This window comes from Thamnophis sirtalis, unplaced genomic scaffold (genome assembly GCF_051295495.1).
Source record: "Thamnophis sirtalis isolate CommonGarterSnake01/CBP01778 unplaced genomic scaffold, rThaSir2_p1.2 scaffold_9, whole genome shotgun sequence".
In the NCBI taxonomy this organism is placed as follows: domain Eukaryota; kingdom Metazoa; phylum Chordata; class Lepidosauria; order Squamata; family Natricidae; genus Thamnophis; species Thamnophis sirtalis.
The window spans coordinates 65,629,809-65,650,272 of NW_028261389.1; positions in this window are offsets into that span (position 1 = coordinate 65,629,809).

A 20,464-nucleotide genomic window follows, 5' to 3' on the forward strand; every position below is an offset into this window, starting at 1 on the left:
CAGTTGGATAACATCAAGCATGGAGAAGTAAAAACTATTGTCAGGCGAGAGTACACCAACAGAGTTAGGAAAATTTTAAAATCTAAATTGAATGGTGGAAATACAATCAAGGCCATAAATACCTGGGCAATACCAGTTATAAGATACACAGCTGGTATAGTTAACTGGACACAAGCTGATTTGGACCTTTTGGATCGAAAAACCAGGAAACTAATGACAATGCACTACAGTTTACATCCACGTGGTGATACTGATAGACTATATCTGCCCCGAAAATCAGGTGGCAGAGGATTATTACAAGTGAAGCAAACAGTTGAAGAAGAAAAACATGCACTGGTTGATTATTTAAAAGAAAGTCAAGAACATCTATTAATCGAAGTAAAGAACAAAAATCTACTGAAGGCCCAACAGACAAAACAAGAATACAGAAAAGATGTGATAAAATCAAGAATGGAGAGTTGGCAGAACAAAGCACTGCATGGTCAATTTCTGGAAAAAATAAAAGATAAAGTGGACAGTGAACAAACTTGGTTATGGTTAAAAACAGGTACATTAAAGAAAGAAACAGAGTCACTAATCCTGGCTGCGCAAGAACAAGCTATCCGCACAAATGCCATTAAGGCCAAAATCGAAAAATCCTCTGATGATGCCAAATGCAGACTTTGCAAAGAAGCTGATGAAACTGTTGATCACATACTCAGCTGCTGTAAAAAAATCGCGCAGACTGATTATAAATTGCGGCACAATTCAGTAGCACAAATGATCCATTGGAATTTGTGCAAAAATTATAATATTAAAACAGCAACAAACTGGTGGGAACATCAGCCTGAAAAAGTCACCGAAAATCAGATGGTCAAGATCTTGTGGGATTTCCGTATACAAACCGACAAAATACTGGCGCATAATACACCAGACATCACACTGGTTGAGAAAAATAAGGTCACAATCATAGACATCGCAATACCAGGTGATAGCAGGGTCGCCGAAAAGGAACATGAAAAAATCGCAAGATACCAGGACTTAAAAATCGAAATTCAACGACTATGGCACAAACCAGCAGTGGTAATTCCAGTGGTAATTGGCACACTGGGTGCTATTCCAAAAGCACTGGAATTACATTTAAAACAGTTAAAAATTGACAAAATCACCATCAGTCAAATGCAAAAAGCCGCACTGCTTGGATCTGCACGCATATTACGAAAATATGTTACGACGTCCTAGGTGGGGCCCGACTAGTAACCAATGCCAAATCCGGCGAAACAACTGGCCGCTGTGATACAATTGTACAATAATAATAATAATAATAAACACAAAATATCACAAAATATCAGGACTTAAAAATCAAAATTCAACTATTATGGCACAAACCAGCAGTGGTAATTCCAGTGGTAATTGGCACACTGGGTGCTATTCCAAAAGCACTGGAATTACATTTAAAACAGTTAAAAATTGACAAAATCACCATCAGTCAAATGCAAAAATCAGCACTGCTTGGAACTGCACACATATTACAAAAATACATTACGACGTCCTAGGCCCCTGGGTGGGACCCGACTAGTAATCAATGCCAAATCCGGCGAAACAACTGGCCGCTGTGATACAATTGTATAATAATAATAATAATAATAATACACAGAATATAATGAATAACAGAGTTGGAAAGGATCTTGTAGATCATCTAGGTCAACCCCTTGCTCAAGCAGGAGAGCCTACACCATTTCTGACAGATGGCACCTACAACTTCCTAAGGCAAGCTGTTCCACTGGTTAATTGTACTCACTGTCAGAAAATTTCTCCTTATTTTTACATTGAATAACTTCTTGATCAGTTTCCATCCATTATTCTTTATCTGGCCTTTAGGTTATCAGTTTCCATCTATTATTTCTTGTCTGGCCTTCTACACCATTTCTGAAAAATGGCTGTCCACTTGAAAGCTTCCAGTGATGAAGCACCTACAACTTCTGAAGGCAAACCATTCCACTGGTTAATTGCACTCACTGTCAGAAAATTTCTTCTTATTTCTAGGTTGAATCTCTCCTTGATCAGTTTCCATCCATTATTCCTTATCTGGCCTTCAGGTGCTTTGGAAAATAGCTGGACCCCTTCGTTTCTGGCCCTCAAATATTGGAACACTGCTATCACGTCACCCCTGGTCCTTCTCCTTCTCAAAAGTAAATACATTTAATCATTTAAATTATGCCATCTCAAATGTATCAGTAGGATTGGATAGAGTAAAAACTCGTTATAAAGAGAAAAAAGAAAAAATGAAATTTTGTGGGTTTTCTTTTGATTTGATTTCTTTTGTTTTTCAGTGACAGATAAAGTAGAAAATAAGGAACACTCAGGAGTTGACACAGATTATATAGTATGTAGATAAAAGAGAGTTTGGAAATACCTTCCTTCTAAATGGTAATGAAATTGCCTCTCTTGAGATATTGAGTATTGTCTTTAAAAGTAAAGATAAATTAGTAACTCATGTTAAAGATTTGTATGTTTGTTTGTTACACTTTTTAAATTTTATTAATTCCTTCAAAAGGACTTTTTCATTTGACTAAAAAACCACTTCTCATTATAACGCTGAAAAGAGAAAAACATTAATCAATAAATGATCTTACTAAATATTGTTATTTTTTCACCCATTTTTGTTGCCAATCTGAATTTCCCAAATATACACTTGGCAAACCCTACTTTGGTCAAGGAAGGGGGAAAAAATTAGAGTTTCATTTGCTTTTCTTGTTTTTCCTCTCGTAATAGCACAAAGAGGTAATCAGCTTTTATTTCATAAGAGAAAAATCACTATTTCACCTCAGAAAATCACAGTTAACATAATATACATTAGTGTTCTATAATTTGGTAATCTCTGCTCGTAAAACTCACATTTGCAGTTGGAATTCAGATGTTACAATGCAATTGCAGTACATACCCCCAGCTACTTTGGTTGTTGTGTGCAACTTTCGCTTGGCAAATTGTCAGCTTTATGACCTTAGAGAACATGCAAATGAAAAATATATATTTTAAATCTTTAAGTTGGAATGCAGGTTTATCCACAGTGGCTCTGCATCATTAGGTGTGTAACGCATAAACTAATGTGTAACTGGAGCATTGCATCATTGGATACAAATTAAAATTGACTTTATCTTACCAATCACTGATGATTTGCATCTTTCAAGAAGATGAATGGGGCAACATCTAACCATTTAAGCAAGGGTCCGTCTCTGAAGATCAGTATTAAACAACAGGACTATTTTTTTTAAAAAAACAGTGATTTAAAAACAAAAGTGAGTGACCTTTAGCAACGTTTACACACAATCAAACAAGCAACAGGGCACTGTGGGAAACAATACCAGGAATAAAACCAGCAAGGAGATCTGCATTAATGCCAGAAAGATTTCAATGCAGTTGGTAGGATAATTGGGAGTTTTGCATTTGTTGAAAAACAAACTTTAATCCTTTTTGTTCCAGGTATAATTTAAACCACAATTTGTAATGTATCTGAAAATGCATTAATTATTCATTAAATAATTTCCATAGATAACATCGCATTATAACTTGTCTCCAAGCTATTAGCACAGGTTTTCCCAAGTTATTTATATATCAAAAAGTGTTTTGATTCATGAAGTCACTGAAGAAATTTCAGCTATTTTATAAGGAAATCAGATTTGATTTCAAAAAAGTTCTTGAGAAGATGTGTGGGCAAAAAAATACAGCATCTGATCAAAATTCCTTTCAGCAATGGCATCTTTTCCAAAGATTGTGTGGCACCTGCAGACCATACCTGCACAATTCCACCATCAAAGCATCAACCCCTCCAAAGTGCTGCAGAAAGGATCATGATTGCATCTTGCATGCTCCAAAAAATCTTTCTGGAATGGAGCATTAAACAGATCCATTAAATATATTTAGCAGATGCAAATCCTTGTGGACCACTAATGGATGGTCTGAAGAAGTAATGGTTGTACATAAGTGCGAGCTTTTGCCCACTTTGTTATGTGACATTGAAACTGCAGTATGCCAGGAGAAAACGTATAATTCAATAGCAATAGCACTTAGACTTATATATCGCTTCATAGTGCTTTACAGCCATCTCTAAGCAGTTTACAGAGTCAGCATATTGTCCCTAACAACATGGCTGACTCAATCTTGAGCCTGGGGAGACTCAGACTACCAAACTGCAGGCAGCTAGCAGGCAGCCGAAGTAGCTGCAGTACTGCACTCTAAGTACTGTGCCACCAAGCACAGTGCTTAGAAGTGTATGCAAAAGAAATGCAAAAGAAATATGTGTGGCACAGTAGTGGGTTCCAGATTCCGTTCCAACCGGTATGGTTGGAACGGTCTCGGCATCACCAATATGGATGTGTGTGGTACACGTGCCACACAGGCATGCATTGTACTTGCCTGTGATGCTTCTTCAAGCCTCCACGATGCTCCAGGTGCTTGGCAGAGCATTGCACATGTGCAGTATGCACCATGCGCGTGTGCAGAAGCACCAAAAGCTTAAAGGACAGGTAAGGAGTGCTGGCAGGTGGGTCCTCCAGAGCACCGTACCGGAACAGTACCTGGTGCTCTGGGCACGCTCAAATATGCCCGTACCGGGGAGTACCACCTGCAACCCACCACTGGTGTGGCAAAATAAAAAGACATAGGCTCGAGAATAAATGGCTGTTGAATGAATGGAAATTAAATGGTGTTTATGTCATTTGTTGAGTAAGAGACAGAGCAAATAAATGGGAATTGGATCACAAAACAAACAGAGGACGGAAGAATGACACATCAAAAGACAAGGAGGTTGAGGTTGGATGTACATGATGAGATCATCAAAAGGGAGAGGTGAGAAAATGAAAGATAAAATAATGTATAAAAAGGGGATTAGGCATAGGAAACTCATGACCCGACAACTGCGCGATAGACATATGCGCGCCAACAAAACCGTGACGTCAAAATCACGTCCACAAATTCTCGACATCAAAATCGCACCGACAAAAGCGCGATGACAATAAAATTGAAAAATGTTTAGGGTTAGGGTTAGGGTTATAACGTACATATGTGCGATTTTGTCGGCACGCATTTGTCAGCGCGCTATTGTCGAAATTCAATTAGACGTCACGGTTTTGCCGGCGTGGTTTTGTCGGCGCACATATGTCTATCGCACATTTGTCGGTGAACCTAGGAAACTAAGGATGGTCTGCAATGTTTCCATTTTTAAAAAGAAGTTTAGGAAAAGGTGTTGGCATAAATAAGATGTATATTTATACTTACATTTTGTTCTTTAATTCATTGCCTGACTATTTTCTTTTCTGTGCTTTGCATTATGTTGCATACTGCTAAAGGGAATAGCATGGTGGAATAAGGAATTAGTTTTTGACACAAGAAACTGATTTATACACTGTCTGTGAACACATTATTATGCATTTAATATACACATTTTATTTTAATTTTTGATATATTATCAGGATTTATTAGATGAAAGTGTGAAAATGCATAACCCATTTAGTATTGTCATTATCATAGTCCGTAGTACAGTTAGCCAAATGTTCAGATTGGATCTGACTTTTGAGTCTTTCCAAGCGCCTGGGATAGGCAAATGTGGATGCTTGATGATGTTACAGATATCACAGGATATAAGCTTTTCTGAATAAAGCCACTTTTTGCAATTGACTGATGGTGAATTTGTCAATGCTGATGGTGTTCAAGTGATGATCCAGTAGCTTTCGGATCACACCCATGATGTTTATTATTATTATTGGTGCTACCCTTGTTTACTTTTGCCACAGTCATTCTACTTCTATTTGCAGATCTTTATCTTCTGTTGTCTTCTCCAGTTCTTTCTTTTCTGGGTGTTATGTCACAGGTATACCATTTTTCAAGGGAAAAATGGAAAGCAAATGAGGTCCAGGCAGAAGAAGGACATCATGGCTTCAAAACCTAAGGAGATGGTTTGGACAAAACTGAGCAGCATTTTTTCATGAAGCTGTTGACAAAAATAGGATTGCCCAACATGATCCGATGACGGATATGACACAACAAGCAGAAGAAACTGTCACAGGTACCTGCCTGTTCTAGAGTCTAGAACAATTTAGCTTCTTCAATTTTTATGACCTTTTCTATTTTATGTTCCCACTTATTTGCAAACTATTGGACGACCAAGAATGAATGATTATATGCAAAAGTCAAAGCTAACAAAACTGGAGGCTATGCACAAATAACAGTGTATATTTTTTTAAAAAAAATGTTTTTTGGAGCATAACGTTTGCATTAAGACTTCATATGTATACTTCGGTCCTTTGATCACATAACACAGCTCTTGTTAGAGACAAGGTAAACAAGGAGAAACAGAAGGGAATTGTGTACCTTTTAAATTTATGAATGGGACAATCACTGGATAGCAGGGGAAGCAGTTTGAATGGAAAAGTAATACAAATTATTTCTCTTTCCTTCTGATCTTCATCTTCCCAGCTATGTCTGAGGTTTCTTTGGGGTTCCTGTTTAATATAACAAAACAAATTGTCAGGAGAATATGACATGGAACTCAGTGTCATAGAACATTACTCAGTTTTAACGATCTGCCAACTTTCCTCTCTGCACAGATATTTGGGCCTCTGAGCTTGCCCGAGGCTGGAAAGCTGGAAATAAGATTGAAAGGAAGTTGCCTGCAAGAATCATCATCTTGCTTCACTTTCTGCACAACTATTTATGCTTACCGTGGCACTAAGCTTAGACTGTCAATGGGAAGGGCCAACGTTAAGAATATTCCTGGATGGGTATCTGCCATGTTTTATCCATGGCAAAAAAAAGGGAGAATCCAATGACGCAGGGACCTTCAAAATCTACCAGCTACTTGAAATTGCCATTTAGATCAACTTGAAGATAGTTTATCTTCCTCTAGCTATCAGAAAGAAGGCCTAAGAAAGATTTGGGGGAGGGGAGCGGGGGCTATAGAAAGATGGTTCCTCAATTTTATCACAACAGTGTAACTAGCCAGACATCTTCGTTCACAGATTTTGGTTTGTCTGGAAATAAAATTCCAGAAATTAAATTAAATTAAATTCCCTAAATTTTTCACTAGTGAGGGGAATGGACTTTGGATAAAGTTTGGGGAGACTAGATGGTTATATCAAGTGGGGTTTCTTTCTTTCGTTCTCAGCCTTTTAGTATTATGGAAATATTAAAGTTGAGTAAATAAATAAACATATTCATGATGTTATTCTAAAATACATACAGACGAATGTAGAAAACTGAATAAGCAGAGTGATTGATTTATTGACTGTTTGCTTATATCTGTGATGGCGAACCTATGGCACGCATGCACGAAGTGGCACATGGAGCCATGTCGCTTGGCGTGCACGACATTGCCCATTCCTCTTTCGGGTTTGTGGCATGCATGCGCACATGACAATCAGCTGATGTGTGTGCAGCAGTGCTGGAAATTGGAAGAGCTAGTCTTCCATTTTTCTGGTGTGAGCATGTATGGCAGATTTGCTGGCTAGGGTGCATGTGCATACCAGAAATTGGAAGTTCATTTTCCGGTGCGCGCATGCCCCCTGGGCAGCTCCTCTTTCTGGTTGTGGCACAGTCAAGCACGTGCACATATATGAAGCGTATGCACACACGAGAAGTGCTCCCTTTTCGGCACTCGGTGCTGAAAAGGTTCAACATCACTAGCTTATATGCTTTCAAGTCAGTATCACCTCTTAGCAACAATCAAGATAGATTTACTCCAGGACACTCTGTCTCCAGCCTGGTCCATCTGATTTTTGGGTGATATACCTCTTGTTATTATAACTGACTTTGCTTGCCGAATATCCTTTTTTATTCGTTCCTTTCATTCATTCTTCCTAGCAGTATAAGCTTCTGCAGCGGAAAACCCATTGTGAGAAAAGTAAATTTGAAAGTAACCAACAGGTCAAGGTATGAGGCCAGAAATGAAGGCAATGGAGAAAAATGAATATAAAAGCAACAAAAAGGAAGTGTAAGTCTAGCTCTTTCTGTTTAAAACAACATTTTTATTATTAGAACAATGAAATACAAACAAAAAATATACACTGATAATAGCAGTTTATAACACAAGAAACAACTTATTTATTTAGCATAAAGATAAATGAAAACATAATGGGAAAGCTTTCTATAACATACTTTCTCCTTCCCTTCCATTTATTTCCCCAATCACTGACAACAATCCAGACATATATTTTACATTAATCATAAAAATAGTATTGCTAGTATCTACTTAAATCCTGTCATCTATTATTTTTTATTAGTCTTCTACAATAGTTTTCTTCCTTGAGGCCATATTCCAAATGACTAAATTTGCCTAGCTAGATAATATGTAGTCCACATGGGAACCATTCTTGCTTCTATTTGATTAGATTTCTATTATGGATATGTGTATACTGTCCATTTTGCTAGAGGTATGTTTTCTTTGATTTTCTAATCTGATATTGTTGGCAAAGTTCATCTTTTCCAGTATTATGTCAAATTTGTCATTGCAGGTGTCAACATATATCTTAGTAAATTGTGATATTTTCATTGATTTTTTTTCTGGAATTCTATCTAATAAGAATATTTGTGGTTTTCCTATCAAATTCTATCGATCTTGGTTTTGTATAAGTGTTTCAGATTTTATTAACTTTCTCAAAGTTCCTCTTTCTTTCTTAAGATCATTTTTATTCTTCCAACAATTTATAAATGCCACAATAAATTCTTATGTTGATTGAGCTATTCTTGCTGACGATAACCTGAGTCAGGATATACTTAGTTGGAATACAAATCTTTCTAGCTGTATTTGTCCTTGTTTTTTTTTAAGTGATAAAGTTGCCAGAGTTAGAAAATTCCTAAAGTCCTGTTAAAGTTTTTGAAATGTTTGTTTCTCAATTCTGAACCCTTTTACAATCAGGGCAGATATACAGTCCCAGTTTGATATAGCAGCAGCTGCAACAGAATGATGACAACAAGGAGAAATTTTGTTTGGTATTGCACTGTGGGGAGCTCAATTAAGGATAAATCAGTTGTATAATTTAATACACACATACATGTTTTTCCTGTGCCCCCAGAAGCCATAATTTTTAATGTTGGATTTTCCCCCTTACCAGAGGGAGTCCCCTTGTGGAGTATTGTGAAGATGTTACCATGGCAATTTCACTGCACTGTACAGTAGAAGACATTTAAGGCAGTACAATAGAAGCCATTTTAAAGCACAACAGGCCGTATCTTAACAGAACACACGCTCTGAGGGGTGTTAGGGGTGTCTTACCTCCACACTATTTGTTTCCAGAGAGTAAGTCATCTGTGTATCAAGTTTGGTTGAAATTACTCTAGGTATTCCAGAGTTATGCTGACACACACACACAGACACACACACAGACACACACACACACACACACACACACACAGGTTTTTTGTATATAGATCAGTAAAAGACAGCTATAAAAAAAAACTCAAACGAAATCAAATTAGGTCACAACTCAATAGCCATGCAGTAAACAAATATTAATACTGAAACTATATATATATATATATATATAAAACATATCTTGCTAGTGTAAAAATATGGATATATGTTTCCATGCAGTCTAAGTTTAAGAAATATTAAGAATGAACTTAATTGTATATTTATTATATGGATCCTTTCTCATTTTTTCCTTCATTTTATTATATTTTAATTTTCATTATGGGTTTTGTCAATTGTGCTATTGTTCATTGTTAGTATTATTTTTCTATTGCTCATTATCATTTGGTTGTTTTAACTTTGCATGTAAAATAAAAGAAAAAAAAAACCTGCAACAGCTAAGTAAAACATACATATTTCTTTAAAATGCCCTCTGCTACCACCCATATAAATAATTCACTTTGAAAATAAAAAAAAAGATATTAACTTTGACATTGTCAAGATTAATGAGAGTAGGGTAAGATAACCAGACCCTACATTAATCAGAGAAAATGATCTTTAAAACTTCTGTTAGAGGTCATCAAACTTTCCAGAGACAAAGGAAGGCATTCTAGGCTATTCTATGTTATACTAGAGTCTAGTAAAAGACAAAATATGAGCATATTGATAGCATGAAGAGGCATTGTGATTGGGCAGTTCCTGACATAAGCTACAATTGGTGGAATACTGAAGCTCAAGATATTCAGATAAGAGATTTATAGTTATTATTAACTCTATAATTATGTTCTTCCTCTTTTTGACTGGTTGAACCAAAAAGTAGAGTTACTAATAACTTCTTTCTGATAAGCTGATTAATTCAAGCCACAGCACTAGAGAGAGAGTGACTTTCCCTAAATGTCCAATTTGTATAATCTATTGGTATAGTTCTACATACAAATCCAAATTCATTCAATTTAATTAGCATTATAATATGTAAGGAGAAAAATATTCTTCAGATCTAATCAAGCTTTATCCTTTGAAATCAGTTATGTTTATAAAGACTATACTTGGCAATCAATATCCAACCCTCTATCTGAAAAATAATTGGAATTGTATAATCAACAGAATGATGCAATTGGATAAAGACATTCTGGCAAAGATGTGGAAAGCAGAGGCTAACAAATGAGAGTTATTGCTTTTATCCATATTGCTCAATTGCATTGCAAATTAGATAAATTACACATTGCCATTTTTAAACTGTACTTTTGCATATGCTGCTTTTTTTCTCTTTAGTCTTTTAGCATCCTACTGGGTTTTAATTTTTACCCGATAGCCTACTGAATCTTTCTAATGTGAACACAATTTCTCCTAAAGTCAGATCCATCACCGAATGTTGAGAAAAAAACAAAATACTGTATTCTTCTCCTCAATGTAATGCTATTATTTATCTGAAAGATTAGATCATTAAACACAGAATAATTGCTCCCAACATGCCTGTTTGCCTTCAGGAGTCATTTTGTTTATTATAATTATGCATTATAAATAGTATTTTAATCAAAAAGGTGGTGCAAAAGCCAACCATCTTTTTTCCCCCTCAGTCAACATGAATATTTAAGTCATTATGGAAGAAAGATAAGGATATCTGGCAGGTTTGAAATTTCTTCAACATTTTAAAAAGTTGAATTTGCAAATTATAACATGGTGAAATTTTAACATATTTTATTTGCAGATATGACCCCATATCTCGTTATATTTTTCAAAGGATATGTCTTTGGCAAAAAAAAAAGGCTCTGCTTTAATCTTTAAAAGACAAAATAGAATAGAATAGAATAGAATAGAATAGAATTCTTTATTGGCCAAGTGTGACTGGACACACAAGTTATTTGTCTTTGGTGCATATGCTCTCAGTGTCCATAAAAGAAGATACATTTGTCACAAATCATAAGGTACAACACTTAATGATAGTCATAGTGTACACATAAGCAATCCAATCATACTAGGAAACAATATAAATTGTAAGGATACAAGCAACAAATTTATAGTCATACAGTCATAAATGGAAGGAAGTGGGTGATAGGAATGATGAGAAGATTAATAGTAATAGTAATGCAGATTTAGTAAATTGTTTGACAGTGTTGAGGGAATTATTTGTTTAGCAGAGTGATGGTGTTTGGGGAAAAAACTGTTCTTGTGTTTAGTTGTCTTGGTGTGCAGTGCTCTATAGCATCGTTTTGAGGGTAGGTGTTGAAACAATTTACATCCAGGGTGTGAGGGGTCTATAAATGTTTTCACAGCCCTCTTTTTGACTCATGCAGTATACAGTCCTCAATGGAGGGCAGGTTGATAGTAATTGTTTTTTCTGCAGTTCTAATTATCCTCTGAAGTCTGTGTCTGTCTTGTTGGGTTGCAGAACCAAACTAGACAGTTATAAACAACCTGAGACCATTCATTTGAAAGAAATCCTGATAATTATGTAATTAGAAATACTTTGAGTACTTTGTACTCCTATCAAATATGGACACTGGGTGATTGCAAGGGAGAGAACTTTTTCAGGTTCAGTGAAAGCCCAACTAGGAATGCCTTCCCTAGGAAGACAGATCTGATGTGACACTCTCTTACCAGCAAATGAAGAACTTTGCATTTTCTTAGATGTTTGATAAATTATTTTCATATATTCACATTGTTGCAGGCTTAACAGAATATAACAGAGTTATATGGATATAGATGTTTCGCCCTTTATCAAAATAAGGTAAAGGACCAAATATCTTATATCCATATACCTGTATGGCTTGCTGCTGGATTTATCTTATCTTTATTCTACCATATATTGGTGTTGTTGCCCATCAGTGGCCAACAGAGCTGGTGGCAGAGTCAAACAGTGAGGAAGTTGGGAAGGAACATCGGCCACTAGGAGACTTTGGAGACGGCTCTGATCAGTGCTCTGCATCAGATGCAGAGATAGGGCCAGGGCTGTCCAACAGTGATTAGCTGCCTTCAGAGTCAAATATCAGTGGAACAGAAGAACAGCTGGAGCCTGTTCCTGATGTGCACATGCTCAGAGCTGCCAGGAGACAGGAACAGCTAAGGAACAAGGGCTGACTTGGGAGTAAAGGCATAGGTGGACAGCGAATGCCCCCTTCCATAGGGAATAAAGAGGAGCGAAAGGGGAGGGAGTTTGCAGGAAACAATTAGTTCAATTCATTAGGGTGAAGATCTGTTCCTGACTTCTTGCCAAGTAATTGCTGCTACAGCATGGCATTTAGAAGATACTGGCCTGGCAACTCTCCAAACCATATAAAGGTCTGTAGTTGTGAAATCTCATGTTGCCGGGACTTTGCTGGAGAATAATTGCCTTTAACCTAAATAAAAGAGGTTTTATCAGGCCGAGGAGTCTGCTTTATGATATTGGGAGGCCTAGATCAGAACAATTGGTTAGTTCCATTGGTAATATAATGACTGAAGGGATAGGCCCATTTTGTTGACAAAACAACATTCCTAAAGGTCATATAAAGTGCATTTCAAGAAGATTGTTTCCTTATTTAGAAACAGAAATACAATAATGATGATGTTATCCATTCAGTTAAGTTCAAATCTTGGCAATTGTATGGATCAGTTGTCTCCATATCTTTTGAACTTGCACTATTTCTTTGAATTTTTCTATGATCTAGCTAGTGTCAATTTTGACGGTGAGAAATAAATATATGTAGAATTTAATGTATCGCTGGTGGTGTGTTTAATTTTAAATATTGCAATAAGTCAATCAGAAACCATATAATGTAGATAATATTCTCAGTACCATCTTGTACAGTGATAACACTATCTAAATTGAGTCCATGAGTTTTCAGTGCTTGGAAACATTGTTCTGTACTAAATTCTAAGGCCACATATTAATAATTCAATGTATTTCTTCAAATAACCTTTCTGCAAATATATCTTGTTTATTGCAATATATAAATGAGTTGTGTTGGTCCTAGATGCCTGACTTGGTGATGCCGTTTTATTGTTGCATTGTTTGGTATTGAGATTCTCAATGTATATTGATGCTGCCTTGTTGATTTTAACGCAGTTGTTGGCCCCAGTGTGGTGGCAAAAAAATACCAATGTTCACAAGGGAATTCCAAATTTGACTAAACTAAACTAAAACTAAACTTAAGCTTTATGAACTACAACATGGATCCACATATATAAAACAGATATCAAGATTCTAACCTGAATGGAGTTGTGATATGAACATCTTTATATTATATTCCAATATGTCTTAGGAAATAAGCCATGTAGTAGTCAAGCAACAGTGCAAGTATGGCAAATTGTTGACAGACATACACCACACTTCTTGGTGTGAAAGGCTGTAGGGCTACAGGGGCAGTGATAATAGAAATTGGCCTAGATAGGACTAAGAATTAGGTGTTGTAGAATCTCTTTCTCTCTTTTTGTCTGTCTTGGAGAATGTTGTAATGTCTAAGCCAGGGGTGGGTTTCTCACCCCGTTCCAACCGGTTCGGTTGGAACGGGGCCGGCAGCGTCCTCGTGCATGCGCATAGCGCACGCATGCGTACTAGCGTCTGTGCAATGCTCCAGCTGCTCCTGGAGGATCGCGCAGGCACTGTATGCGTCCTGCGCATGCGTGGAAGCGCAGAAGTCGTCAAAACCGGGTAAGGAGCGCGGGTGGGCGGGTGGCCCCTTTGCCGTTCCCAGAAGTTACTTACTTCCGGGTTCGCCGACCAACCGGTTCGCGGGGACCACCGCGAACCGGTTGAAACCCACCCCTGGTCTAAGCCTATTTAAAACTTAAACTCTAGCATTGTTAAAAAATATATGTAGCTCAGAGTATTGAGTTGAAGAGTTCCTAATTTCCACTTGTAGATGGAAATGTTGTCCTGTTTATTATCTATTAAGCAAACCACCAGATAAGAACAGATAATACTGCAGCAATGTAGCAGGATGGAGTATCCACAGTTGTCAATCATATAAAAAACAATGTAGCTAATACAATTAAAGATAGTAAAATAGGCAAGTATCTATTCCACAGTTAACCAACAACTGCACTTTTCTAAGACCCTGGAACCCCAAAAATATGATAACTACCAATGTGGGTAATGAAACAACTGCAAGTGGAAAACCAAGCTTATGAATGCACTGCAAAATAGTGGAACATAAAATTCTTCGGAACGATTATTTATGGACTTTCCGCCACAAAGGTGGACTTCAGGGACTTCATGTAGATCAGACATCACAGGTTGTTGACCACCAATAAAGAAATAGAGAGGATCTGTAATAAGTTATTGTTCCTTTTTAACAAAATGTTCAGTTAAATCCCTAAATCTTTTTCATAGAAATGTGCAAACATTCAAGTCATCATTACTGCATGGTTATTAGCTTTTTGGCATGTTTTCAGCATCAAGATGGCATTCGTTTGTTTGTTTGTTTGTTTGTTTCCATTATGTCAACCACTCACCTCTTTTATCTCACATGCTTTTCCTTTTTGAGATGACTCTCCTCTCAGCAATCATCATTACTCACTGATGGATTGGAGTCTATCAGTGTTAAATATTTATGTTTCAAAAGACCCTTTCTCGGGTGACATGAAATAGATTCCTCCTCAGGGGCTCAATGAGACTGAATGTTCCTCTCTTTCACAAGGTAATCATTTAGCGAGCTGGAGTTTGAGCAAAACTCAGGAAGTAAAGATTTACTTGTTTTCGTATTGGGGAAATTTTATTTAAGGCTTCTGAATGACAAATTTGGTGAAATGGGTTTGCTGAATCATTTAGCCCATACAAGAAGTGAGTTTTATTTGGCATTGATGAAAGAAAGGTTCAGCTCCAAGTGGGGAAAAAGACACTGGAGACATGGAGGCTGCTTGGAAAGATGGTTTATTGTTGGACAGGACCACGTGGCTTGAGTCCTAAACAGAAAAGGTGATCACATGCTTCAATGTTGGAGGAGAAGAAGAGAAGGGCTGAGGGAGGGGCTTGCTAGGCTTTTTATAACTTGTTCGGTCCCACCTCTCTGTTTCCTGTTCCTGTGTAAGAAATGTATTCTGATTGGTTGTCAGACTCCCATGGGGCCATGCAGGGGCTACTCTCTAGGCTGTGTTTTGAATCCAGGTTTGGTTGAGTTCTCAGATGCCATGTGGTCAGTTGGGGCCAATATTATCATGCTTTCCTGTAGCTGAAATGGAGAAGTCTTTATTATGTAAAGTGGACTAGTTTGGCCTTCTTAATGGCACATTAACAAAGTGGGGATAGGCAGGAAGCTACAGGCAGCTATTCTGTCTTTTCAAACATGTTTCTTTCTTTTCACATCCAGAGAAATATTCTGCCTTTTCAATATTTCCTAGGATATTTCATTTTTCTGGGAGAGGGCTGGGTGATAACTTCCTACAGCATCTTTAAAATTGTTTTCTGCACATACATTTCAAGATAGAAAACAGAAATACAAAACGTTCGAAAGTATTTTTAAGGCCAAGGAAGAATTGATACTTACTCTGTGCACCCACAAAAAAAAAGCACTTGGCAATGAGAGATTATTTGAACAGGGATAAAGTAGGAAATTCTACAGCTAAAATAATGAAAAGAGCTCAGACAAAGAACTGTGCAGCCACTGTTGCTAAAATATCATATTTGACTAATCATATCCTTACATGGATTCTAATATCATTCAACAGAGTCTTATTTTTTAATGTATAAATATTGTTAAACTGAAGGAGAAGCCCTTATGTATTAATCTCACCCAGAGTTTTCTTTCCAGTTACACACTGCCCCATTCTAGATTATGTTCTGGAAGAGGACTACAGATCCTTTGGAACTTTTGGTTGTACAAGCTCAAACTCTCATAATTCTCTGTAACAGTAATACTGATTGGGTGTTTGAAGAATGCTGGGAGATGAAGTCCACATATTTGGAAGTTGCAAAGACTAGAGAACACCAGAACCAAACTTAGTTACTCATGCCAATCCTGAACAAGGTGGTGTGTCACAAGAAGCTGAATGCATTTGCAGCAAAATGATCAAAGCCCATTGCCTCTGTATTCCATGTATTAGCAAAACAGATGGGGTTTCAACCCAAGTGGCATGACTACCCAACTTGCCTTTTTTTAGTCCTTCTCCTGTAAGCACCATTATCATGTATGAAAAGCTTCAAAAGATGCGATACTCAAGGAGTAAAGAGACAAAGCAATATTCAAAATCCTCAAGGATCTACATCAGCTTAATCATAAGATATTGTAGGAAGTTAGCACCCATCTCTCTCCTAGAAAAATGAAATATTTTAGGAAATATTAAAAGAGCAGAATATTTCCCCTAAAATGGAGGCAGAAATTCAGCCACCACACCCCACCTTTGTGAATGGGACATTAATGCCTGAGCCAGTCTATTCTACATAACAAAGATCTATCTCCTTTAGGCAGAGCCATAATAGGAATCCCAAAGTCCTTTCATTACGTCATCATCCAGCAAGTGTCAACCAAGCTTGGGACTCAGGACAGCCTACAGAGTTGCCCCTGCATGGCCTCATGGGTGTCTGAAAACCAATCAAAACACAAGCTCAAATTCAAAAACCCAGAGAAGGCATAAAACCAGGGCACTCTCAGCATCTCTTCCCTTTTTTCCCCCAGGACTTCAAACCGTGTGGTCCTGTCCACCATTAAAAACCATCTTTCCAGGCAACTTCTATGAATCCAGTGTCTTTTTCCTCACCCAGAAGGACATTTCTTCCAACAATACATTTCATTTTAGATAAATAACTATATTTCCACTGTACAGTGAGCAAACTTTGGTGTAGTGATTAGGGCAACAGGCTAGGAGCCTGATTGTGAGTTCTAGTTCTGCCTGGACTACAAAATCAACTCAGTGACCCAGGGCCAGTCAGCCTGAGGTAGGAGGCTGAAGCAAATTACTTCAGAAATGCCCTGATGAAAAATAACTGCAGTCACCAGGAGTAAAAAATAAATAAATAACTTGAAGTTGCACACAAACAGACACACAAAACAATGAGCTAATAGAATTTGAGAGGGCCCTTGTGTAGTATGACATAAACCCTCAGAATATTTCACATCATTCTTTATCTTTCTCTAATTGAAGTGTAGGAATTGATTTGGCAATGTCAACTTGCCTTTTGTCTTTTTCTTTGAAAAAATGTTTCTTATTATATAAAGGAGTACAGACATTAATTATAGGGCAAAGCAATTGAAGTCCATTGAATTGGGGCCTAGATATACCGATTGAACTTTGTTCCTATCAAATCAATGGAAATTAAGTCATAACTACCTTGTTCCCTTAGTTTCAAAGGAACCAATGAGTTTCACGCACCCCAATGACTTGGAATGGATCCGATGAATAGAAGTTATTGGAAAAAAGTGAAGCTATATTAAGTTAGTAATTTTGAGATTGGATGTTTCAAATCCTACTGTGTTCAATGGCACAATGTTTACGGAACAGGGAGAATCAGAATAGCACATGCTTCAGCATAATGAGACAGTTAGAAACTAATTATTTTGGGAATAAAATCAAACAAAATCAAGTAATTAAAGAACTGACAGCAAATATTTTAAGACTTGTAATAGCTGTTTAAATTTTAGCATAGTAAATATTTTATAAGTAAAGATCTGATGCAATGTTGCATGATAAATATATATGTGTTTTTGTATGTATGCCTAGAACTACACACACACACACACACACACACACACACACACAAAATCCCTGATTTCCAAAATAGATTGCATCCTTTTTTAGCATCTTCTGCTATGATGTTATAATTTTGAGTGAATGCTATCAAACAGTAAAGATGTAAAAACATGTAACTGAAAGAAATAATTTTCCATGAACCATTTTGCCATCAACCAGGGGCCATTGGGGTACACCCTGGTATCTTCCAAGTTTATCCTACAACACCAGAAGTGGGTTGCTCCTGGTTCGGCCCAGATCAGGCAAACCAGTAATAGCAGCAGTAGGAGGCTCCACCCACCCACCTAGACCCACCCACCTGTGTATGCGCAGAAGTGTTGCTCACACATGCCTGTGTATTCACAAGCGAATGGGTAGTAAAAGAATTGGAAACCCACAATTGTAACAACACATCTTCAAAATCATTAGCATAATATAGGTAGTCTTCGATTTGTAACCATTCATTTGAAGTCATAACAGGCAGGGGTGGAATCCGGTAGTCAGTACTGCCAGTTCGCTTGTGGGTGCACACTGTGCGTGCATGCACAGCACAATAAAAATTGTTCTGTGCATGTGCGGAAGCAAAAACCAAGATGGCGGTGCCTGTGGTGCCACCTGGAGAACCGGTTCAGGAGCATGGCAGGCCTGGGTCACTGCCGCTTCCAGTGAGCCAGGCCGCCAAACCACTACCAGTTTGGCCAAACCAGTCCGGACCAGTAGGAACCCTCCACTGATAAAAGGGCTGAAACAAAGGGCTGACTTAAAACTGGTTCTTACACTTACAACCTTACAACTCATGTAAGCAGAATTTGGACACCTGGGACCAATATGTATTTATGATGATTGCAGCACCCCTGGATAATGTGATTGCTGTCATACCAGGTAACTTTATATACTGTTGTTGCCCTCTATCCCCATATAGTGGCCGGAGAAACAAAATACCAAATTTATTATTTGAAGCTGATCCCACCCATTTACCCATCAGCCCACACTTTCAAACAATTGCATGCTGGGAAGCCAGACTCCATTTCCTTTAGCAACTGGAGAAGGCAAAAGCACATAGAAGAACCCATCTTAATCTGTGGCACATGGTCACCCAATGACAAACCCACATCCCACACAGAGCGTCATTGGTGAGATTTAAATTACCTTGTATTTATTAATCATCATGTTTAAGCAGTAACTTAATACTGTCTATCTTGTATTTGGTTCTCATTGAATGTATCCCCATTTTCCCCAGTTTCACCATATCCTGTTCTTTCAATAAAGCATTCAGATCTACACACACAGTCTGTTTTATTGGAGGATAGGTGGGTTTAGCTGCATGTCGAGCTGCACACAAACTAACGTGCAGTGGGGACAGAAAAATTGCCATTTATGACCTTCCCTACTGACTTCCAACAAGTCAATGGGGCAAGCTGGATTCACTTAACAACTGCATGATCCGTTTAACAATTGCAGTAATTTGCTTAACGTCTACAGCAGAAAAGATTGCAACATTGGGCACGACTTACTGAATAACCATCTTGCTTAATAACATAAATTCTGGTCCCAATTGTGGTTATAAGTTGGACTACCAGTATTCATTATATAGGGTACAGTAACCTTAATGAATCCATTCTATAATACAATATTTTAATAAGAGCTAATTTTGGGAATGTGGGGACATGGTGGCTCAATGGCTAAAACGCTGAGTTTGTTGACAGTTCAGTTGTTCGAATCCCTAGCGCCACATAACGGAGTGAGCTCCTGTTACTTCTCCTAGCTTCTGCCGACCTAACAGTTCAAAAGCAGATAAAAATGCAAGTAGAAAAATAGGAACCACCTTTGGTGGGAAAGTAACAGCCTCCGTGTACCTTTGGCATTTAATCATGCCTGCCACATGACTATGGAGACATCTTCAGACAGAGCTGGCTGTTCAGCTTTGAAACGGAGATGAGCACTGCCCCCTAGAGTAGGGAACTACTAGCACATATGTGCAAGGGGAACTTTTACTGTTAACTTCGGGAAATGTAGAGTTTCTTTCTGATTTGATTAGGAACAGTCATTACTTAAGATTCTTGCATTAGTGTGAAATGTCATCAGTTTACAGGGCAAAAGATTCAAAAGAACTTTGTAAACAGCTAGTCCTAGTGCAGAGACCTTCTGCATATATACAGCATCTGCCTGAACAAAAAAAAATGCATTTGAAATTTATTTAAAGGACAAGAAAAGTTCAGTGGGTTTTTTAAAAGGTAGGCGCAGAATGTTTATTTGTATTATGAAGTAAGTTTAAGTGCAGTTATCTTTATAGTGAAACTGATTCTTTCATTATATTTTCAACCTTCTGAAATCTATGGAGCATTTTGTGTTCTATGTTTTCTATAACAGGTCGTCTATCCTTTCGATACATTTTAAACTGATTTTCCTTGGTTAATGCAATTCAGCACTCATTTACCA